At 46.5% G+C, this 16,260-nt stretch overlaps 1 protein-coding gene across 1 annotated transcript in view; it reads left to right on the top strand.

Annotated features, from left to right (window-relative positions):
* Positions 1 to 16,260, top strand: part of ARID1A (AT-rich interaction domain 1A) — a 579,170-nt gene that overhangs the window by 410,843 nt on the left and 152,067 nt on the right. The window lies entirely within an intron of this gene.

Raw genomic sequence — 16,260 nt, 5'->3', positions numbered from 1 at the left:
AGTCTTCGGGTCAAACTATATCGAACCTTCGGCGTCGAACACAAGGGTCGTCGAACCGAAAAAAGCGCCCCGGTATCTACTCCAAAACTAAAAGGCGTTGAACCGAAAACATCGGCGCCGACGGCCAGAAAAACAAAAAAGGGACTCGAACCAAAGAAGGTTGTCGAACACAAAGAAAGAGGCGACAAACCAATTGCTATGCAAAAAAAAAACATCGAGCCAAAAAATATCGAACTAAAAAAGGGAGCGTACCTACATCAAAGGGCGTCCATCGAAAACCATTGGTTCCAAAATCTACACAAGGCCGTAATCGAACCCAAAAAGACTGTCGAAAAGGCCTCAGCTCCAAAGAAGCAGGCACTACCGAAACAGACTGTAGTACCACAAAAAAACATCGGACTGATTAAGTTTGGGCTCCCACCTTCCTCAAAGACAAAGGCGGTCGATCCCAAAAGCGGCGTCGAACCGAAACAACCCAAAGAAAGGACATTGGAAAAACCACACAAAACTGCTGAACAGGAGGTCTTACATCCAGACCCTGAATCAGTCGAACAATCAAAACTCTATATTGATCCTAACTCTGGCAAACTTACTCTCTACAAGAGGAGAATCAGACCAGAGACAGGGAAGGAGACCTTCACTATACCACTTAAAAAGAAAAGGGACTGTTCTACATCACCTATTCTTTTTGAGCCTATTCAGCCAGATAGGCCATATACATATTCTTATACACCCACACACTCAGATGAAGAGGTGGATCAGGAATATGATCAGGAATACAGCTACCCAGTAGACGCTGACCAAGACAGTCACACACAACCATGGGCTGACCCACTACAACATGGTGACTCACAACCCATTCCTGATACACCTGCATACCCTGCTAGGCCATCTCCTACAGAGGATACAGCTGCTTTTAATTCACTAATAGAAAGAGCAGCAAGCCATCACAATGTGGACATGCATGCAGACCCTGTGGAGGAGGATTTCCTCTTTTGCCACATCAGAAAGAACAGTTAAAACACTGCCTATGTTAAAAGGGGTGCTTAAACATGCAGGAGACATCTTTAAAGACACCACTAGGGCAAGGGTTATTAACCCGAGAATTGAGAGGAAATACAGGCCAGCGCCACTAGACCCTACATATATTAAGGGACAACTGCCTTTAGATTCTTTAGTGGTAGCTAATGCGCGTAAACGTGCAAACTCTCAAACAACTGGGGAAGCTTCGCCCCCCGACAAAGAATCAAAAATCTTTGAGGCATCAGGAAAAAGGGTAGCCGCACAGGCGGCTAACATATGGAGAATATCTAACACGCAAGCCCTGTTGGCTAGGTGTGACAGGGCACACTATGATACCCTAGAAACACTTTTATAGCATTTACCTGATGCTTACAGAGAACAAGCTGAACAATTAGTACAAGAGGGAAAGCTTATCACTAACGCCTCAATTAAATGTGCCTTAGATGTAGCAGACACAGCTGCCAGGTCTATTAACACTAGTGTTATGATCAGGAGACATGCGTGGCTACGCATTTCTGGTTTCAAAAACGAGGTACAAACCACTTTGTTAAACCAGCCAGTTAATCCTGACTACTTATTTGGTCCAGGTGTAGATACAATACTGGACAAAATGAACAGGCATTGGAAATGCAATAGGTCTCGCATTAGAAAAGTTGGAGCTATTGGTCTTGTAAATGACAAATATTTTATTTATTGGTTTTTAAAACAGCTAAATTGATAGCTATGTCATTTACAATGCCAATAGTTATAACTTTCGCGAATGTGACACCTATAGCATTTGGAATGCAACACTGATTAAGAATTCTATTTTCAGACTGCCATGTGATGCTAAAAAGAAAGAAAATGAACGTTGTTATCAGGTAATTCGAAATAAAGAGAGACACGGCCTGGCGGCCGTGAGAGAGAGGGGAGGTGCGAAAACAAACAAACAAGTCGGGCGGCACAACAGGGGCTGAAAAAAAAGGGGAGGCTGAACAATTAACACGGCCTGGCGGCCGTGAGAGAGAGGGGAGGTGCTGGCGGCTGGGGAGGGGGGAGGAGAAATGCAAGCAAAATAACACGGCCTGGCGGCCGTGAGAGAGAGGGGGGTGCAGTTGGCTTCAAAGCAAAACAATTACTAGCAGCATGGCGCCCATAATTGACAGCTATTGTTTCCTAAATTAGCACTCTAGTTCTTTCTCTAGCTGCTATGACGCAGGGCTTTTTTGTATCAGGAATGGTTTGTGATACCCTTGTCTGCTTCTGCGATTGGCCGCACATTTTAAAAAGCCCTTACAATGTGTGTCTGTGTGTGTATAAATAAGAAAGCCGGATGAAGTTGGCAGTGGTTTCTGAGACATGAGCAAGATATTGCTTCCGGGTTCCTGCGAAGGTCTTTCTGTCAGAAGAGAAATATACTGTCAGAGCTGAGGCTGGGCTAGAAAAGAGGGCGGGGACATGGCGGAGCTCTATGTAAAACCAGGTGAATGCGGGGGCAGAGAAAATTAAGAAATAAAACGAGATACGGCCTGCCGGCCGTGAATAATTAGGAGTTCTTTCTCTAGCTGCTATGACGCAGGGCTTTTTTTGCATCAGGAATGGTTTGGGATACCCTTGTCTGCTTCTGCGATTGGCCATACATTTTAAAAAGCCCTCTTTCAAACATGGCTTCCATGATAAATGAAGCCCATTGGCCGGTCCTCAGTCAGCACCCAGTGCAGGTTGTACTGAGAAGTTCCGCGTCACGTCTGAGGTACCAACAGGCGTGGAGCTGCATTCCGGGTATTAATTAAAGTGCAGCGTTTCGATCGGGACACGAAGAGAAGCACCCCTTCAGTAGCGCTTGGTGTACCAGCGCTTACACGGGAGAGGGAGGGAGTGAAGACATGGACAGGGCCCGAGAGATAAAGATATACAGGGATTGGTCACGAAAGAGAGTGAAATAAAGAGGGATATTGAGGACAAAAGAGTTACATACATAGTTACTGAGAGAAAAAAAGAGAAATGAATATTGTGTACAATGTAGCGACCAAGAGAGCGTGAGAGTGGGAAGGACAGGGATTTAGATGCTGAGAGGAAGAGAAATAGAATGGTTGAGAATAGTTATGTTCCATAGGGAGGGAGTCAGCAGAGGGAGGAAAGTGCACTGAGGGGGAAGGGGTGGTAAGAAAGATATGAATGCATAATGAAAGGAATAGAAAAGTACAGGAATCGCGCCGAGTGTAATGAAAGGCAGAGCGAGAGAGAGTGAAAGTGAAGCCGAAACAAAACGGCCGGCCGTGAATAATTATGGGAGGAGCAGCCAGGAGAGAGCAGGAGCGGAGGCGCCAAGCTGGGGAACAGATGGCTGACGATTTGATGCTGTGCACGCGCATTTTAGGTCAATGCGCTTGCGCATTGACCTAAAAGCGCACGGGCACAGCATCAAATCGCCAGTTAGTTAAAGTCTGTTTAAGCCCCTATAGTCTCGCTCCGCTCAATGCGCATGCGCATTGAGAGGCGAGACCTAAAAAGGACACTGAGACAGCTAAATCGATGGGAGCCCTACTGTCACAACAACATAGAGGCTCCTTTCGTCGCTCAAACTACAGAGGTGCTGCAAGAGGCAACTCATCACAGCAGACCACAACCTACAAAGGGAACACGCAAACCACCTATAATAAAAACAATAGAGGTGGATACCGCTGCAATAACAACAAAGGCAGAGGACGAGGGAACAACACCACCAGATACTCTGCCAATACAAAACAGTGACTCCTTAGCGCTACCCCCAGACCACATAACACCGGTCGGGGGACGATTACAACATTTCTACCAGTCTGGGAAAACATCACTACAGACAAGTGGGTAAGGCAAATTATCCGAGATGGCTATTGCCTCGAGCTAACCTCCACACCACCCAACATTCCTCCAAAACACCATCCTATGTCCGTAGAACACCTCAACTTATTGCAGCAAGAAGTTATCAGCATGCTGCAAAAAGGGGCCATCGAACTAGTACCATTAGAACATCAAGGTACAGGGTATATTCACTATACTTCCTCATCCCCAAAAAGGACGGGTCTCTCAGACCAATATTGGACCTCAGGCCCCTAAATCATTACATCTTATCGGAGCATTTTCATATGCTCACTCTACAACAAGTGTTACCACTGTTGCAGCAAGGAGACTTCCTCGCAACATTGGACCTCAAAGATGCATATTTCCATATCCCGATACATCCTGCTCACAGGAAGTATCTCAGGTTTACGCTACTAAATCAACATTACCAATTCAAAGTACTTTCACTTGGTGTAACAACAGCTCCGAGAGTGTTCACAAAATGCCTAGCAACAGTGGCTGCACATTTGAGAAGACAACATATTCACGTCTATCCCTACCTGGACGACTGGCTCATACCAGCAAAGTCAGCCCAGCAGTGTGCCAGCCACATGTCAAAAACAATTCACCTACTGCACAGCCTGGGGTTCACGTTGAACTACCAAAAATCTCACCTTCAGCCATCCCATGTACAGCAGTACCTGGGAGCAACAATAGATACTCTGTCAGCAAAGGCATACCCAAACGCTGCAAGAATAAACAGTATGCAGCTACTAATCCAAAAGTTCAAGCCCCAACACTCACTCTCTGCCCGAGTGTTTATGCAACTCATGGGCATGATGGCCTCGTGCCTCTTCATAGTCCCTCACGCCAGACTACACATGCGTCCGCTACAAGAGTGCTTAGCACAGCAGTGGAACCAGGCTCTAGGACAATTGAAAGACCTAGTGTTGGTGACCAGTCGTGCATACAACTCTCTGCATTGGTGGAATCCACAAAACCTTTGCAAGGGCCGACTGTTCCAGGAGCCTGTACCACAGATAGTGTTGACAACGGACGCATCTCTCATAGGATGGGGAGCCCATGTCCTTTATTACACAGTGCAGGGCCTATGGACAACACAACAAAAGAAAATGCACATCAGCTTGCTGGAAATGATGGCAATTTTTCAGGCAATGAAAGCGTTCAAAGTACATTTATGCAACAAAGCTGTGTTGATCCGGACGGACAACATGACAGCAATGTACTACATACAGAAACAGGGAGGAACACACTCTCCACAGCTATCACATCTAGCACAAAGCATGTGGAAGTGGGCCATCCAAAGAAACATTTTTCTCATGGCGGAACACCTCCCAGGCAAAGACAACCAAGTAGCGGATCTGCTCAGCAGACACAGCCAACAGCTGCACGAGTGGGAGATTCATCCCACAGTGCTCCAACCATACTTCCAACAGTGGGGACAACCAGAGATGGACCTGTTCGCCACAAGGGAAAACGCAAAATGCCAGTACTTTGCCGCCAGGTTTCCCCATCCGCAGTCGCAGGGCAATGCGATATGGATGAACTGGTCAGGCAGATTTGCGTACGCTTTTTCCCCAGCACCGTTAATACCGCTAGTGGCACGCAAACTACGCCAGCGTTCACTGACACTAATCCTGGTTGCTCCAACATGGGCGAGGCAACCATGGTACACAACGTTCCTAGAACTTTCCGTGGTGCCTCATCAAAGACTGCGGCTAACACCCACTCTACTCACTCAGAGCCATGGAGACATACAGCACCCAGATCCGCAACAACTGAACCTTGCAATCTGGCTCCTGAAGTCTTAGAGTTTGGGTACCTAAACTTACCTCCTTACTGTATGAACATTATCAAGGAGGCAAGAAAACCTACAACCAGAGCTTGTTACGCTGCAAAGTGGAAGCGTTTTGTCATTTACTGCAATAACAATGACATAAATCCACTAGAAGCTTCAACGCACAATATCATTTGCTATCTTTTGCACCTACATCGTTGCAATCTAGCTTATTCATCTATAAGAATACACTTAACTGCCATTGCAGCTTATCTTCAGAACAGACAGCATCTTTCCCTATTCAGAGTACCTGCAATTAAGGCATTCATGGAGGGACTCAAAAGAATAATCCCCCCAAAACACCCACCTTCACCTGTCTGGAACCTAAACATCATTTTAACCAGACTAATGGGACCACCATTCGAACTATTGCATTCATGTGAATTATAATTTTTAACATGGAAAGTGGCATTTCTAGTAGCAATTACTTCACTTAGTAGAGTTAGCGAGCTACAAGCCCTAACTATTCAAGAGCCATTCATCCAAATACATGCGAATAGGGTAGTTCTTAGAACAAACCCTAAATTCATGCCCAAGGTGGTATCCCATTTTCATATCAATCAGACAATAGAACTGCCAGTGTTCTTTCCAAATCCACAGTCAGTGCCTGAAAGGGCTCTACACACACTAGATGTTAAAAGAGCACTTCTATACTACATTGATAGAACTAAGGATTTTCGAAAGACTAAACAGTTGTTTGTTGCCTTCTCACCACAACACAAAGGCAACCCCATTTCAAAATTTGGGTTAGCCAGATGAATAGTTAAGTGCATCCAAATATGTTATCTAAAAGCAAAACGCACTTTAACAGTTCCCCCAAGAGCGCATTCTACACGCAAACTAGGGGCATCCATGGCTTTCCTAGGAAACATTCCTCTAGAGGAAATATGTAGAGCAGCCACATGGTCTACCATACATACTGTTACAAAACACTATTGTGTAGATGTACATTCCAAACAGCAAGCGGCTGTAGGACAGGCTGTTCTAAAAACTCTTTTTCAGACTGCTGCAGCTAGCACAGGTAGCCACCGCTAAGGGAGAGACTGCTATACATTCTATGCACTGATATGAATTCAGCAGCCCACATGCCTCGAACGGAATATGCTACTTATCAGTATGCATCTGTTCTTGGCATGTAGGGCTGCTGACATTCATATCGCCCACCCTCCTCCCCGGGGCCTGTCGCAGCTGTAGCACTCATTATTACTTTCTTACTTTCTTGCATGGACATCTCTTACTGTGCCATACTCCATCTCTGCCACAATGGCGAAAAACAATCTGAGGATGGATAGGATGCCCATGCGCACTGTAGTCCAGGGGAGGAGCCACCTATCTCGTGATACTTCGAAGACTCTTCCAGGACAACAATGTGCAATCATCCGGACCCAACACTAGGTGGCGATCTATGCACAGATATGAATGTCAGCAGCCCTACATGCCAAGAACAGATGCATACTGGTAAGTAGCATATTCAATTCCATATATATATATATACATACATATACACACACACACACACACACACACACACACATATATATTTTTTTCTCTCTTCCAGGGGATCCTCATCAATAGTCATAAGCACTGAATATTCCCGCCCACGTGCGGGGACCCCGGAAATATTATAAAAATATATATGTAAATTACATATAAAGAGCTCCACAAATATGTATACACATATATCATTTTTTCTCACACCAATGCAGCCCCAAAAATTAGGCTAAACAATGTAAATAATCATACATATACTGAAATAGCAATGAAACAAAAAACACATTAGGTCAAATAACCCTTGAACTCTGTGTTTTAATGAGCAAAAGACTCATAAATCTTGTAAATTGCCAATAAATATACATTGTTAGCCACAGGCTGCATTGAACAGCAATAGCATAGAAAATTAAACCATTTTCAACAAAAACTGTCACTGTGCCTTTAAGGCAGCCATGACCCCTGGCTTCCCATCATGCCTCAGGGGGTGACAGTTAGGTCAGTTGTTCTTTCTGGCTCCTTCAGTCAGGACCCTGGTTCAATAGCTCCCTTTCTTTTTGACTTTCTGTCAAAAAATACTAGAGAATTTCTACAATTTTTACTTTCACTCGACATCTTTTGGGCATAGAGTGTTAGTGCTACCTTTTTTACATCTGAAAAAAGGAATTTTTCTGTCAAAAATGCCTTCTCTCTTTCACAACTGCCTTTCCTGTGGGACGAAGAAGGCCAAGACTGACACACATCCTGTGTGTATCCTCTGCCTCCCTGATTCTCATTCTGCGAGTTCTTGTGAACACTGCAAGAAGTTATCAAATAGAACTCTCAATGATAGGGAGAGAATTCGTATTTATGGTCTCTCTGAGAGAGGTAGGTCTCCTAAGAGGCAGAAGAAGCGCAGGACGCGAGCGACGTCGAGAGAAGTCCCGACTTGCTCCCCATCAGCGGCGAAGACGATGAAGACTTCAGCGTCGAGAAGTAAGGTACCTCCGCTGCAGTCTACGGGGCGTGCAGCGTCGAGATAAAGGTCTCAGTTGGAGCATAGGAGCTCGACGTCGAGACAGCCGGCGTCGAAGCATCATCACCAATCTTCGACGTCGCGGCTTCCTCCGTCGACGCCAGGTTATCAGCGTTCAACGTCAAGGCATCCTCGGTCGACGCCTAGTCATCGGCGTTCAACGTCGAGGCACTCTTCATCGAGGCAACCTCCGTCGGCGACTGGCCAGCGATGCTCGACGTCGAGGCATCCTCCGGCGCCGTCACCCCATCAGCGGTCGACGTCGAGGAGATCCCTGTTGAAGTCGCAGCATCGGTCAACGGCGTTTGATGTCGAGAGGGTCCCCGTCGTTGTCGCAGCAGCGTGGGTCGACGTCAAAAGGTATATCTTCGAGGCAAGTCTCTCCTCCAAGATCTCAGGGGAGGTCACCTTCGGGGCAGACTGCTCAGGGAACAGCTAGTCAGACCTCGGATCAGGCTCATGCCTTAACACCTCAGCAGAGGTCCCCAAGATCGGCTTCAGCTGCGGAGGTGGAACATTCCTCAGTGCATAGGAGTACTCCGGCCAAGAGGAAAAGAATATCGGACGAACGTGCTTCCACAAGGTCTACCTCCAGACGCAGAGAGGGGTCTCCGGTGAGTTTGTCATCATCCTCTTCCGGCTCCCAGTCTCACCGTGGACGATCTTCAGATCTGATCCTCTACTCCTCGGATAGTGAGAGGTCCAGACATTCTCCTGCTCGTTCGCAGCATGGGCAAACGGATTTCTCTCCTCCGGCACGTTCGCCAGTGAGAGAGTGCACCCAGAAGTCTCCTTCCATAAGGCTATCTCCAAGATGGTGTAGGCCTCTGCATCACTGGGCTCCAGACAAAGAGACAGCGGCCAGGTTGCAAGCTCATCGGGATTGACAAGTCTCCCTACCCAGGGAGAGATCGCGCTCTCGAGGGCGCTCCAGTAGGCGAAGATCGAGGTCTAGGAGACGGGCTCGCAGGTCTCCGACTACTTCTTCATCTACGACCCGTTCTCACAGGGATTATTCTCCAACTCTGACGGACAGTCCTCCATCGAGAGTATCCCCTACAGACAAAATGTTCACGTTTCAAGACATTGTGGGTCGGGGTGCTTCTAAACTGGGAGTGCCCATTACTACTCCACAGGTCAAGACTTCTGTGATCTTTGAAACCTTACATCACAGAACGGCACCCAAGCCTCTGCTGCCGTTGGTACCTGGAATCATAGATCCCGTCAATGAGGTCTTCCTTACTCCAGCGACTATAAAGGCTGCCCCAGCAAGGATTCTTAAAAGTATCGCTCGCCAGAGGAGGATCCACTCTTGCTCAGGTCTGACCCACCACTGTGATCATTTCGGCGGCGAAGAAATCCAGTGCTGTAGCTTCCTCATCCATAGTGCCTCCGGATAAGGAAAGCAAAATACACGATTCGTGGGGGATAAGAGTCTGCAACACCTCAGCCTCTTTTCTCAAAGTCTCTAATGCGGAAGCCCTTCTGGGGAGGTATCATAGATCCTTGTGGGATTCTCTCCAAAGGTTCATTGAGAAGCTCCCTCAAGAGGACCGTAAAGATTTTGAGGAGATTCTGTTGGAGGGCAAGCCCGGTCTCCAATCAGATCATAAGCGCCGCGGCAGATGGAGCTACCCTTGCAGCGCATGTCTATGCGCATGGAGTGACGGCGAGGAGGTCTTCATGGTTGCGCCTGACAGCCTTGAAACCTGAGGCTCAGGCTAGGATCGTGAACTTGCCCTTTTCAGGTACATCATTGTTTGGGGCAAGCACGGATGAGGAAATGCAACGCATGAAGTCAGAGTTGGACACTCTTAAGGCCGTAGGGCTTGAAAAGAAGAAGGAATTTCGGAGGAAGTACCGCTCCTACAACAAGGGCCCTTCCAAACAGAGGGTTCAAACCCCTCAATGGCAGAAGGGTCAGGACCAACAGGGACAAGAGAAGTCCCAGTTCAGAAGCAAGCGAAATTCCAGAGGAGGTGGAAATCAACACCTGGGCAATAATTCCAACAAGTCCCAGCAGAAGCAATGAGTTCTTACTTCCCCCAGCGCCGTTGACCACTCCAGTGGGGGGAAGCATTGTGCATCATATGTCAGAGTGGTAAAGCATTACTCAGGACAGATGGGTGTTGATTACACTTCGGAATGGGTACTGGCTTCGTTTCAAACGCCTGCCTCCACCCGTCCCCCCAAGGCCAACCTTAAGTCATCAGCTCATCCTTTTAAAAAAAGAAATAGCGATACTTCTCGCAAAATCAGCCATAGAGAGGGTTCCTATCGCTCAGAGGGGGAAGGGAGTGTACTCCCGATATTTCTTGGTCAGAAAAAAGGGACAAAAGGCAGAATTCAGGCCCATTCTGGACTTGAGAACGCTCAACCTGCACATCAAAAAAGAAAAGTTCTGCATGTTGGCACTTCACCAAATATATCCGAATCTCAGGAAGGGAGATTGGATGTGTTCGATGGACCTCCAAGATGCCTACTTCCATGTCCCGGTGCACCTCAAACACAGAAGATTCCTGCGGTTCCAGGTGGGAACCTCGCACTACCAATTCAAGTTCCTGCCCTTCGGGTTGAAGTCAGCTCCCCGGGTATTCACAAAGCGTGTTGCAGTAGTAGCGGCCGCTCTACGCCGAAGGGGAGCCTTCGTGTACCTGTATCTGGACGACTGGCTACTGAAAGGTCCTTCCCCAGACGCTGTAAGGAATTAATTCCAAACCTGCATCCAGCTCTGGTACCGGTTAGGTTTACATGTCAACTTCAGCAAGTCAGTCTCGCAACCCACCCAGAAGATTCACTTCCTAGGAGCTCTTCTAGACTCCGAGGTAGGAAAAGTGTTTCCTTCGGAGGAGAGACAGTGTTCTATAACCCAAAAGTGTCAGCTGGTACTTCGCCACAAGGTTCAGAAAGTGCGAAAGATTGCCTCCCTGCTAGGTTCGATGGCTTCATGCATCTTTCTAGTCCCGAATGCCAGGCTTCGGATGCGTCCTCTTCAGCAGGATCTGGAGGACAAGTGGGACCAACAGTCAGCTCGCTGGGACGATCGGATTACTCAGTCAGAAACAGCTCGGGCTTCCATTCAATGGTGGACAAAGAAACAGAACATGGAGGTGGGCATTCTGTTCCATCAACCTCCTCCTGCACAGACCTTGATCACCGATGCTTCTCTTCAAGGCTGGAGGGCACACATGGGTCACCTCCAAGTGCAAGGTTTGTGGTCTCCCAAAAAAACTACGTATCACATCAACATGCTGGAGTTGAGAGCAGTCCACCTGGCTCTCAAAGCGTTCCTCCCCTCGCTTCAGGAAACATCAATATTAGTACAAACAGACAACACCACCACAATGTACTACTTAAACAAGCAGGGGGGAACGCGCTCACGGACTCTGTCACTGGAGGCCCAGCGCATCTGGCATTGGCTTCTGGCTCGCAAATTGTCGGTCACAGCGGTCCACCTCCCAGGAGAACAGAATGTGAGGGCGGGCGCTCTGAGTCGGCATTTCGAAGACAGAGAGGACTGGGTTCTAAACGATGATGTGCTCGAAGGAATCTTCCAGTCTTGGGGTCGTCCAGCCTTAGATCTGTTCGCGGACGACGAAAACACCAAATGCCAAGACTTCGCCTCGCGGTTTTACCGGCCAGGAACAAGAGGGAATGCCCTTTTGATAGATTGGTCAGGGGAATTTGTGTACACCTTTCCACCACTTCCTCTGATCCCGAAGGTGGTGAGCAAGCTGACACACTCGTGCACAACAATGATCCTCATTGCCCCCGACTGGCCGAGACAATGGTGGTACACGGACCTGCTTCATCTGTCAGTGGCTCCTCACAAGAGACTGCCATGCAGGCCGGACCTGTTATCCAAAATAAACGGGATGATTTATCATCCCAACCTTCCGTCACTGAGCTTGACAGCATGGCTCCTGAGGTCATACAATACGGCCATCTAGGATTGCCACAGGACTGCATGTCCATCCTGAAGGAAGCGAGACGACGTTCCACAAGACATTCTTATGCCTGTAAATGGAAGCACTTCTATCTGTGGTGCATGCAAAATGGTCATCATCCTATCAAGGGTCAGGAAGAAGTTGTTCTTCCTTATTTGTTATATCTGGCAAAAGCAGGTTTAAAGTTTAATTCTATTAAGGTGCATCTAGCCGCTAAGGCGTATAGGCGTATAGGCGGTCACCGTCACTACCTTCTTTTTTCCAGTTACAGGCTGTAAAGGACTTCCTGCAAGGGTTGAAAAAAGTGTACCCTCCGGTGCGTCAGCCTTCTCCTCCCTGGGAGCTGAACCTGGTACTATCGGAGTTAATGGGTCCGCCCTTTGAACCCATTCACAAAGCTACTTTGCAGCACCTTTCCTGGAAGGCGGCTTTTTTGGTAGCAATCACATCAGCTCGTAGGGTGAGCGAGATCCAAGCTCTCTGTTCCAAGGAACCCTATACTGTGTTTCATTTGAATAGAGTGGTACTAAGGACACATCCGTCCTTTCTTCCTAAAGTGGTGTCAGATTTTCATGTCAATTAGACCATTTCTCTGCCCACTTTCTTTCCCAATCCCTCTTCTCCAGCTGAAAGCGGTTTTGCACTCTTTGGACCTGAAAAGGGTTTTAAAATTCTATCTGGATAGGTCCAAGGCTGTACGTCATTCTGATCAACTGTTTAACCCCTTCGACGCTCATGACGAGCTGGGCTCGTCATGAGGTAGCCTCCTCGCACGCTCATGACGAGCCCAGCTCGTCATGTAAAGTGCACTTTACAAATTCTCAGCGTACGGGCGGAATTCCGCCCGCACGCATGCGGTTAACTATGGATCGATCAGAACAGGTCATGCAGCCTCGAAACGGTCTATTTCGAGATGTATCGTTTCGTGTATCAAGCTTGCTTACCAGTTGGCGCAGAAAACTCTCTGGTTTTCTCCCAAAGCGCATTCCACCAGGGGTAGAGCTGCGACTGCGACTTTTCTCCAGAATGTGCCCATATCTGAGATCTATAAGGCAGCGACTTGGAGGTCCGTCCATACATTTACCAGACATTACTGTCTTGATTCTGACACTAGAGCAGATACCCAGGTAGGCCAAGCCTCCTTGCGGAATCTGTTTAGCAGCTCTATACTCGGCTGTTATAAATGTTTTTTTGGTTGGGTCATGTATTTCTCATTTACCTGCAGGTGGTGTTTGGGCTTGCTATTCTAATCAGTGCTTATGACTATTGATGAGGATCCCCTGGAAGAGAAGGATAAGTTACTTAACTGTAATCCTAGTTCTCTTCCAGGGGTATCCTCATCAAAGTCATAAGCACACCCACCCGCCTCCCCAGGTAAATGAGAGTGGTCTGTTCTATGATTTGTGGTTGAGCCCTGACGTCAGGGTTATGCAAAGAACAACTGACCTAACTGTCACCCCTGAGGCATGATGGGAAGCCAGGGGTCATGGCTGCCTTAAAGGCACGGTGCCAGTTTTTGTTGAAAATGGTTTCATTTTCTATGCTATTGCTGTTCAATGCAGCCTGTGGCTAACAATGTATATTTATTGGCAATTTACAAGATTTATGAGTCTTTTGCTCATTAAAACACAGAGTTCATGGGTTATTTGACCTAATGTGTTTTTTGTTTCATTGCTATTTCAGTATATGTATGATTATTTACATTGTTTAGCCTAATTTGTGGGGCTGCATTGGCGTGAGAAAAAATGATATATGTGTATACATATTTGTGGAGCTATTTATATGTAATTTACATATATATTTTTATAATATTTCCGGGGTCCCCGCACGTGGGCGGAAATATTCAGTGCTTATGACTTTGATGAGGATACCCCTGGAAGAGAACTAGGATTACAGGTAAGTAACTTATCCATACACACAAACACACACGCGGGCGCACGCACGAACACACACACACACACTTTTGAATGTGGTAAAATACGGGTATTGCATAGAGCTAACAAAAATACCACCTGCAAACCCATCAAAAGAAAGAAAATGAGATCAGAACAAACACTGCTAAACGCAGAGATCGAGGAACTATGCCTAAAACAGGCAATAGAAAAAGTACCTAAACAAGAATGGTTCACAGAAAAGGACTCCCCATATTTCCGAATACCCAAACAGGATCAAACTCTAAGACCAACTTAAGATTCATCAACAAGTTCATACTAACACAATGTTTCAAAATGTGTACACTCCAAGAAATAATCCCACAAATTCAAAAGGGGGATTACTTGACCTCAAAGACGCCTACTTACATAGCCCCAAGAACAGAAAACACAGGAAGTACGTAGGATTTCTGCATGACTGAACACACTACCAATTCAAAGTACTTCCTTTCGGATTGAAATCGGCTCCACGGGTGTTCACAAAACGTCTAGCCGCAGTGACGGCACACCTGAGAAGAAAAGAAATTCATGTCTACCCCTATCTAGACGACTGGCTCATAAGGGGGCATTCAAAACAAACATGTCACCATCAGGTTAAAAAAACAATCAAGACGCTACAAACACTGGGTTTCTCAATAAACCACAGAAAATCTTCAACAACACCAGAAAGAGAAAAAAAAACTTCCTGGGAGCAAGATTAAATATAGCGAAAAAGAAGGCTTACCCCAAAGAAGCCAGGATACAAGCAATCCATCAGGGAACAACCCTCTACCAAAAGGGTCAGTCTCTGACAGTGAGGAAGGTCATGAAACTAATGGGCATGATGGCATCATGCATCCCTCTTATTCCTCACAGCTGGTCTCAAGCCACAGGAAGTTGGGAGGATCTCGTGGTTGTTACGCAAAGGTTGCAGAAAGAGATACAATTGTGGGCATCCAACAACATAGCACAGGGGAGATCTTTCAGGGACCCAACTCCATCTGTGACAGTCACCACGGATGCATCCCTCAACGGTTGGGGAGCACATTGCAACTAGCTGAAAGTTCATGGTCAATGGAACGAAGAAGATTCCACAAAGCACATCAACTTTTTGGAAACTGTTTTTCTAGAAACACATTCAGGGGAAAACCATATTAATTCAAACACATTGCTCACTGGCTGGGGAGCTCATCTCCAAAAACATACATTCAGGGCATGTGGAGCCTGCAGCAAAAGCAGCTCCACATACATTATCTGGAAAATTTTAATACACGATTTAGAGCCAGAAATGAATAATTTTCTGGTATTTTCAAGACTACCTTGTATTAGTTGTCGTCGGCGTTTCGACTCCCAACTGAATGTCGGAGTCTCTTCAGGACAGAAAATTCTTGGGACTATCATCATGAAAATAGTGTTAGTGAGGAATTACTTGAAGCATTCTAGGGGCTAATGAAATTGTATTAGAGGTGTAAGGCTTACCTCAGTACACTTAGGCTCAAATAAATGGAGCCAATATTAGTGGTTCTATTATTCACAATGTCCTCAGGCTAGCCACTACTTTACAGTCTTTGTACAGAATGTGTATCTACAGCTAAACATGTCATGAACTGAAAATGTTACCCTGTAAGCATCTGTTTGTGGCATGTAGTGCTGTAGAGTCACATGTTCCCACCCACTTCCCCGGACACCGTTAGGTGTTGCATACTTCCTACCTTTTACCCTTAATCTTTCCTATGCACTGTCACAATTTCTCTAGCGCTACGCTTTATATCCTCACCCTTCGTGCAGCGGGAAAAACAATCTAACAGTGGAGCTGATGCCCATGCGTATTGCAAGGAGTAGGTGGAGTCACGGTACCTCGAAAAAACTTCTGTGACAAAAATAACTTGCACATGTCCGGGCCCAACACTAGATGGCAGGAGTATGCATAGCATGTTGTGAATCTGCAGCACTACAGGACACAAACAGATGCTTACACAGTAAGTAACATTTTCCTTTTATTTTAAGAATTTTTTTTGTAACCGTAAGAGGGTCGGACCTTTCCTATTATGATAATTTTTAGAGTTTAGGATCTTTGTACAAGGGTTGATCCATGCCCAGTGTTGACAGAGTGCACTAGAGAGATGTATATCCCATGTGGGGGAAGAAATTTGGGCACTTCGCCGAAATACTTCTTCTTCCAGCCATTATATTTCTACCCCTAAATCCTCTTCCAAAACC

This window comes from Lissotriton helveticus, chromosome 3_1 (genome assembly GCF_964261635.1).
Source record: "Lissotriton helveticus chromosome 3_1, aLisHel1.1, whole genome shotgun sequence".
Lineage (NCBI taxonomy): Eukaryota > Metazoa > Chordata > Amphibia > Caudata > Salamandridae > Lissotriton > Lissotriton helveticus.
The sequence above is the reverse complement of the archived record's forward strand: the minus strand, read 5'-3'. Positions and strand labels throughout refer to the sequence as shown.